At 38.6% G+C, this 8,480-nt stretch overlaps 1 long non-coding RNA gene across 1 annotated transcript; it reads right to left on the bottom strand.

Annotated features, from left to right (window-relative positions):
- Positions 1–1,150: 1,150 nt before the first annotated feature.
- LOC129621509 (uncharacterized) lies at positions 1,151–7,459 on the bottom strand. The gene is made up of 2 exons (XR_008699410.1): positions 6,548–7,459; positions 1,151–1,511 (listed from the first exon to the last, which is right to left on the bottom strand). It is a non-coding gene; the product is annotated as an uncharacterized LOC129621509 (long non-coding RNA).
- Between the last annotated feature and the right edge of the window lie 1,021 nt (positions 7,460–8,480).

The raw sequence follows: 8,480 nt of genomic DNA, 5'->3' as shown, positions 1-8,480 counted from the left end.
GGCCGGAAAAACCCATTCAGGCAGGCTAGAGGATTTCCAAAGGAGTTTGTAGGTTAAACACTGTCACACCCAGGAATTATTAACTGGAGCTGTAAGCTAACTCTTTTTCCAGAGAGAGGCAGTGGGAGACAGCCCCCCGTAAAGTCAGAGGTGTAGGTGAAAGCACAAAGTAGAAAGTAGGCAGACTCTGGTTTTGGGGGTAGATGCTCGAGAATTTCCAGGGGGACTCCTGAGGCTCGATCCCGCCTTTGCGTATGCCGAGCCTCCTTCCTCATGACCTTTGTCATGGGCGGAGTTCTTCACGCTGGCTCCCAGCAGTGATAGAATTCCAGTTGAGCTATTACAGATCCTCACTCAATATGCAATATGCCGGCTCCCAGCATCTCCCCCTTTTTTATTTCTTAAAACAGCCAGATGCAGCTCAGTCGCGAGCTTCTGAATGTTCTGCCGAAGAATCCTGACAATACAAGGAAGAATGAATATGAGAAGCAAAATTAAAGCACCAGCAGCGATGTATCCAAGGATATTAGACAGAATGTTTTTTCCTGAAATAAAAGTTAGAGAAGGTGTGAAAAAAGTCATTAGCTGCTCCAGCGACGGTAAAATCCAGTCGAGAGTGTTTCAGGGTCTAGATTTGATTATGAAGTTTCCCTAAGTCCAGGCCAATGTCAGAGCTGTTCCAAACATCTGAGATATGATTTTTGATTTTTTCTCATTTATAATCTGTCTCGTTTACCTTTAAAGATGTCACACATGTCCACCGGTAATCAGCGTGGCAAGACAAAGCCATTTTCACTTTTAAAGCCTGTAAATCAGTCCCAATATGCATTATTGCCTCTTCTAAGGCGTCTACTCTCATCTCTAATTTCCTATCTATAGCTTCCTGTGTTGTTAGAGTTAGTGAAACATTTTTAGACATGGTATCAACATATTGGGCAGTATGTACTTGTTGAGTCAATGATATTGCTGCCACAGTAACAGAAGTAATTGCGGTTATTAAAGCTGATATTCCTAAAATAAGTAAGCCCACAAATCGTCGCAATCGCATTAAATCCTGAAGTTGTTGTAATACAGCAAGACTATAGTTATATCAATAAGTGGTTACATTATAAGATAAGGTGGACGTTGTAACACTACAAAGGAGCAAACATTATATTGAGGGTTTAAACAAGATGAGAGCATACATTATTCACAGGTCACTACATTGGGTCCACCAGTTTAAAGTCACATGTACATTAAGTTTTCCAGAATCGTTGGTAAAGAGAAAAACATAAGGAGAGGGTAGACAAGCCAAATCAGAATAAGTAGAATTATTTTCTGGTTGGAGTTCGCGCTGCAGCAGCCCCGTCGGTCCCGCCGGGATCTCGATGTTTATCTTGCCTCCCCTTCTGGCGGGCTCCTCTTTTGTGATCGAAGCAATGGGTGAACTGGATGTCTGGGGGTCTGCAACATGGTGAATCAGCCTGTCTAAATTGGAGAATCTGCATCCTGTGGAAAAATATAAGCACATCCTCGACCGATAGTTAATAATGGGTCAGGACCCTTCCATTGTCCTGAGAGGGCCTTCCATTTGACTAATGGTTTTGCATTTAATTGCTCCAGGCACCAATGACGAAGCATTGCAATAGTTCTGGCTGAAATCAGTATTTAAAATATTTATTACGAAAAGAGCATGTTGCAAGATTTGATGGGGAGAACTATACTTAAACTCCCCTTCTTTTAGTTTTTGAATTTGGATTTTTAATGTTTGATGCGTTTTTTCAACAATGGCTTGTCCCTGTGGATAATAAGGGATGCCTGTATTATGTTTAATTTGAAACTTTATACAAAATTTCTGAAAAGACTTAGAAGTGTAAGCAGGAGCATTGTCAGTTTTCAGAGCTTTTGGCAGGCCCAAATATGAAAAACAAGTAAAGAGATGTTGTATCACATCTTTACCTGCCTCTCCTGTGCGAGCAGTTGCAATAATAACGTGAGAAAAAGTATCTACAGTTACATGAACAAAAGACAGTTTTCCAAATGAAGAGACATGAGTTACATCCGTCTGCCAGAGTACGTTAGGTTTGAGACCATGAGGATTAACTCCCATAGGTATATTATTATAAACAGTGGGGCAGTGTAAGTAAGAATGCACAATCTCTCGAGCAGTCTCTCTGGGAATTTGGAATTGATATCTTAAGGCAGTAGCGTATTGATGAAGTGAGTGAGAGGCTCTGGCCTCCTCAATCACAGTAGCCACTGTATTTCTGGTTAACAAGTCAGCCAAATCATTAAAGGCATTTAAAGGGCCAGGCAATCTGGAATGAGCCCGAATGTGTCCAATGAAAAATATTTTATTTCTTTTTTAAATTTGTTGTTGTAATTTAGTTAACAAATGAAATATGGTAGTTTTATTTTCAGGCAAAACCGCAGTTTCAATGTGTGGAAACAACCTGACAATATACTGAGAATCAGAATAAAAGTTAAATTTTTCATCTGCAAACATAGCAAAAGCCTCTATGACTGCTGTTATTTCAGCTCTTTGAGCTGAAGTTTTTTGTGTTTTTAAAACTTTTGTGATTTTTAGTAACTATGGAGGCTTTACCGTTTGCTGACTCATCAGTAAAAACTATTTGAACATTTGGAACAGGAGATTGTTTACATCTGACAGGAAAAATAACTGGATGTCCGGATATAAAATTGAACAAAACATGTGAAGGTAAATGATGCAAAAATTTTTGACCAAAATAGTTTTTTATAGTAATCTGCCAATTTTCATCAAACATTAGAAGCACATCAAGTTGTTCTTTATTATATGGAATTACAATTTCTGATGGCTCTTTAACAAGTAATTTAATGTTCCGCTTTTTTCCTTTAATATCAAAGTAGCTATCAATCCTGGATAAGAAGCCGCTACTTTTTTAGTTTGAGCGGGAAGATGGACCCACTCTAGGGAGCCGTTTTGCCATAAAACCAATTTTTTGTCTGGCTTCCCCAATTACACCTATGGGGGTTTTATGGCAAAGGAATTGTCAAGCAGTTGTCAATTTAATTTTTTAATTTTTAAAATTTACATTTTAACAACATGAATTTAAAGATATGTTACTTTAGGTCTAATGTTTAGTTTAAGTCTCTGTATAAATTTAAATAATAAATGTATAACCTCTTTATCTCATTTTAGTATACAGATATACCTAAATGCAAAATGTATTTATATAGTTTATACTTGTTACCATATAATATATATAAATCGATATACTTGAATTAATCTTTATAATTAATATGTTAATTAATATATATTACAGCAATACAACACGTACACATCTAATACCAACCAACACAAACCAATGCACTGCAATAATACATGTCACACATATATAATAATACAGTATATAGAACATATATCACAGTACATCAATCCATACCAATTAATATCAGCCACTCACACATTATATTACTGCAATATATATTTAATTATACAGTATATATATAATATGCATATATAGTATACATATTAATTTATAGATCTATAAATAGAATTAGGTATACCTTTATTATATTTTATTTATACCCATACTTAACTAGGCAAACTGTAATTATGTAAATATATTTATATTATGTATTTATAACAACATATAAAGTCTTGTTAATTGTACCTCCTGTTGATAACTAAGAAATTGAGAAAACTCCTTCTCTGAATATCTTTTATTTGAGATAGCATGTCCCTCCCCCATAGGGTAAAGGGGAGCGTAGGGAACTACATAGGGTTAGAAAGTTCCACAGGTATCTTCAAACTTCTAATCTAACATTTTTGAACTTTTAACTACTGTGGGGGCTTGAGGGCAAATGAAACAAAATTTGACTCTTGAAATCTATCAGGGCAACTTGCCAATCATCACTATTTTGTAAAAGACTTGCAGTTGATCCTTATTAAGTGAAATTATTATATTTGCTACTTCTTTTTTTAAAAAGTTTTACACTTCTTTTTTCCTCCTTTTATAATTAATTGTGTCACCAAGCTGGGAAAAGATAAAACTATTTTTCTTGGGGTCACTGGTCACAAGCACTCTGTAGGTGTATGTTCTGTGGCAAGAATAATTTAATCTCATCTTTTGGTAATATTAATCTTAATTAACTGATCATTTAAAGTCTCATCTACTTTAACAAGAGCCGTCTGTCTCATTTAGTCAACTTTTTCTTAGAACTGGAATTAGGATTGCTTTTTAAGTAATCAAAGGCTTTAAATCTGCAGTAGTCAGTTTTAAATGTGGGAGTATCCAATTACTGTCCCCTAATAATCCCTAATAATTTTTGGAAATCATTTAAAGTTAGTAAACAATCTTCAAATGGGCATTATCAATTTTCAAAACTTTTGGCACCTAAATATGAGAAGCAAGTAAAGAGGTGTTGCACAACATCTTTATAAGCTTCTCCAATTATCGTTTTGTAAACTAAATCTGGTCTATAGCTTTTTAGATGACAAGCAACCATCTAATCTTTGTTTGAATACTTCCAGCAACGGGGAACTCACTACTCTTCAAGGTTTTAAACTCTCCCTCACCTTTTTCTCTATAGCATTCCCACTCCGCTTTTTTTAATCCCACCAACTCATTTTCAGTAGTATGTGTTGGCCAGGAGCTGGGTCAGTCTTTCCCAGAAATGTTAAGAGACGTCTGTTTCTGTGTCTAATAGCCCTGAGATTTTACTTTTTTGAATTAAAAGATCTTTTAAAGGCCTTGGAGCTGTAATTTTCTGCACCCAAAAAGCTAGATCACTAAATCCAAATATTCTGTGGCTCTTAGCTTGAGAAGTCAAGTTTTTTCCTGTCTGATAAGGTAAAAGCAAAAACTGTGTTACTCTTTGACCTTTATTAATTTGTACAGTTTTAGTAGGCGGTGAGGTCAAAACTTTAATTTCTCAATATAATCAGAATCTACTACACCATGTACCACCGAAATTTTTCTTTTCTCTTTTTTATTTTTTATTTATTTATTTATTTATTTATTTTTTTTAAGAAAGCGAGCTACGCCCTAGCACAAGTCCTACAATGCCCTCAGGTAGGGGGCCAGCCACTCCCATTGGAATTGGAGTAACCAGCTAGTCAAGGGTTAATATTGTTGTTAAATCCCCTTACGGTTTTTCTCTTAGCCTGGGTGAGACCCCCCTGAGGGGGTTTTCTCCAAGGAGCACGCTCTGCATATTGTGCATGCAGTCTTGTTTTAAAAGCTCCACTGTTTAAAAAAACTTTTTATCTTTTTCAGGCTTAGGCAACACTTTGAGAGGCTTTGGGGGCAAAGTGGGGAACTCTTGGGCCCTAGAAGGCGCAAACGGAGGCGGCGGCGATGGCCTTAAATCAGAAAGTGGTGGATAAGTTTGTTTTTTAAAGGTTTGTGCAGAGCGGGAGGGAGCTCGCCAGGGCACCTGGTCACAGCGTCTCTTACTGTCTTTTTCTCTCTCTTCCTGCCTTTCTCACTTTTTTCTCACCCTTCTTTTTTCGCTACCCTTCTTTCCTTCGTTTCTTTCTCTTTACCCTCTTCTCTTCCCTAATTTTTTTTTCCCTATCTTTTTCTGTGTATCTCCTTTTTTAACTTCTTTTCTCTATCTTGATGTGTTCCCTGATTCCTTTTTTTTCTGTTCCTCTCCTTTTCAGTCTTTAGCTCTTTTTCTATCTTTACATCTTTTTTTATTTTCTTTACTTTTTTTTTTTTTTTTCACTTTTTTTTTTTTCTTTTTTTTTTTTTTTTTTCGCTTGGGTGTGGCCCCCCTGAGGGGGTTTTCTGCAATGAGCAGGCTCTGTATATTGTGTATTCTTTAAAAGTTCCTTTGTTTAAAAGAAATTTTTTTTTTTTTTTTAAATCTTTTTCAGCCTTAGGCAATGGTCTGGGAGGCTTGGATGTAAACTGGGGAATTCCTAGGCCCTGGGAGGTGCAAGCGGAGGTGGGGTAGTCTCCTTAAATCAGAAATTGTTGGATAAATTTTTAAAGGTTTGTGTAGTAGAGGGGGAGGGGGCTTGTCAGGGCGCCCGGCCGCAGCGTCTTGCAAGCCCTCTCCTTTGTCGGGAGGTAGAGCACAGTCTCCCTCCTTTTTTTTTTTTGTCAATGGCAGAAAATATGATCTGCGCAGAAGGTGGAGACCCACTACCATCCACCGCTATAGCCTCTCCCATAGGCTATCCCACAGCCTCATGACGAGGGTCCAGAACATTTTTAATCATATTTATAGCATAAGTTTTTAGTTGTTTTTTACCTTCACCCAAGTATCTAAATTAACAGTAGCCTCTTTATCAGTTTGAAGATTACTTGTATAAAGAGTTGCCATTGTTAGTTTCAGTGTTACCCATGTCAGAAAATTAAGTATAATAGAAGATAAAGCTTTTAGCTTTTAAAAGATCAGGCTTTTCTTTGGCCTTTTAACTTCAGAAACCGTTTTTTCTCTCTAACTCTTTAACACTTTCAACACTTCCCACTCCTACTCGCCCTGTCTATCCTACAGGGGGGTCCGCGGCACCCTGAGTGGGGTCCTATCCGTCCCTAAAATTCAACACTGGGGGAAAGGGTTGGGGACCTACCTTCGAATGTCCCTGTTCGGGCGCCACCTGCCGGGGTCCAGCCCCGGCTGATCCAGGGTATTCGAAGCGGGGACGGCGTCGGCGACCTATTTATATTTATTTATTCATCAAAGATTCAAAGAGTAATAGCATGAGGATAGCTCAGTGAAGAAATTCAGTGGAGAAAAGCGGCTGAAATAAGGATAGCTCAGTAGGAAAATTCAGTGGAGAAAAGAAGCTGAGTGGCTTGGTTTACGCGGAAAATCAATATAACCCGTGACACCAGGTTAGCTCTGACCACGGAGGCCGCAGGCGCCCTCTCGAATAGCGGAAGGTGCCCCACCTTAGACACCTTCTCGAGTGGGTCTTAGAAGCCCAGGCAAATAAATGGTCGCAGAGGACATCCGCGCTCCAGATGGACACTCAGCTGGAATTTGGGAGAGAGAGTGACATGGGGAGACCAAGTTTCAGTGAACAAGGCCCGCACTTTATTTTCCAAAGTAGTTTTTATACCTTAAGTTATGCATAGAGGATAATGGGGGAAGGGGTAGAGTCATGCAGCAAGCCAGGCTTTTTTCCTGTAAACTTATCATATGCAAAAGTTCAGGTGATAGACATCATCTTCTGGCCCGGAGGCCTGTTAACATTTTAAGAAACTTATCTTTCTCTAAAGGTGATTATTCCAAAGTCAGGCGCCAGCCTTCCAAAAAGCATTGAACAAAGCTGCATTTTACATTTCTATACACCCATTATATCAATCAATACACTGCCAAGGACACAGTAGGTAAGGAGTATGGAGACTTAGCAGCAAACATTGGCCCAACAAGTGAAAAACCCTTCACCAAAACAATTTCTAATCAATCTTTTAACTACTCAAAGGAATCTGTGTTTAGGCAGTTTAGAACATCTCCTGCCTCTCACAGTTTGGAGGCTCTGAACAATCACATGTGGCCGGAAAAACCCATTCAGGCAGGCTAGAAGATTTCCAAAGGAGTTTGTAGGTTAAACACTGTCACACCCAGGAATTATTAACTGGAGCTGTAAGCTAACTCTTTTTCCAGAGAGAGGCAGTGGGAGACAGCCCCCCGTAAAGTCAGAGGTGTAGGTGAAAGCACAAAGTAGAAAGTAGGCAGACTCTGGTTTTGGGGGTAGATGCTCGAGAATTTCCAGGGGGACTCCTGAGGCTCGATCCCGCCTTTGCGTATGCCGAGCCTCCTTCCTCATGACCTTTGTCATGGGCGGAGTTCTTCACGCTGGCTCCCAGCAGTGATAGAATTCCAGTTGAGCTATTACAGATCCTCACTCAATATGCAATATGCCGGCTCCCAGCAGAGAAGGAAATGGCAACCCACTCCAGTGTTCTTGCCTGGAGAATCCCAGGGACAGGGGAGCCTGGTGGGCTGCCGTCTAGGGGGTCGCACAGAGTCGGACACGACTGAAGTAACTTAGCAGTAGCAGCAGCAGACAACCACATTACATATCCTATTCATGCAAATTCTGAAACCATAAATGTAACAATGCTTGTTTAGGGATAGTTACATATGTAACAAAGCCCCAAATGAAAGAGAATTATGAACAGTAGATAGAAGCAGGAAGAATTCAACTAGGGACATATTAATATAGAACTTTTAAAAAAACTTTTATTTCTTAAGCTATGTGCTATGTACATGGGTTTTATTTTTCTTTTTGCTCTGTAGTATATACATATATAGACACACAGAATGTATATATAAATATCTGTTATGTTCATTATCATATTTGTATTCACATTCTTTTGTGTGTATTATTTCATGGTAAAACTGCAAACAATGAAAGAAAAAAGTGAAACTTCCAGTTGGTGTATAAAAGGTTTCCAGTATAAGCTGATGCTCAGGCTCCATAACTTTCCCAAGCCTAGAATTTCCATATCTTGTGGCTTTATGCCAAAGTAATTCCACAAAGCCTGTGGCTGGGA

Source organism: Bubalus kerabau, chromosome 10 (genome assembly GCF_029407905.1).
Source record: "Bubalus kerabau isolate K-KA32 ecotype Philippines breed swamp buffalo chromosome 10, PCC_UOA_SB_1v2, whole genome shotgun sequence".
Lineage (NCBI taxonomy): Eukaryota > Metazoa > Chordata > Mammalia > Artiodactyla > Bovidae > Bubalus > Bubalus kerabau.
Note: the sequence above shows the minus strand (reverse complement) of the source record. Positions and strands in the feature narration are given on the sequence as shown.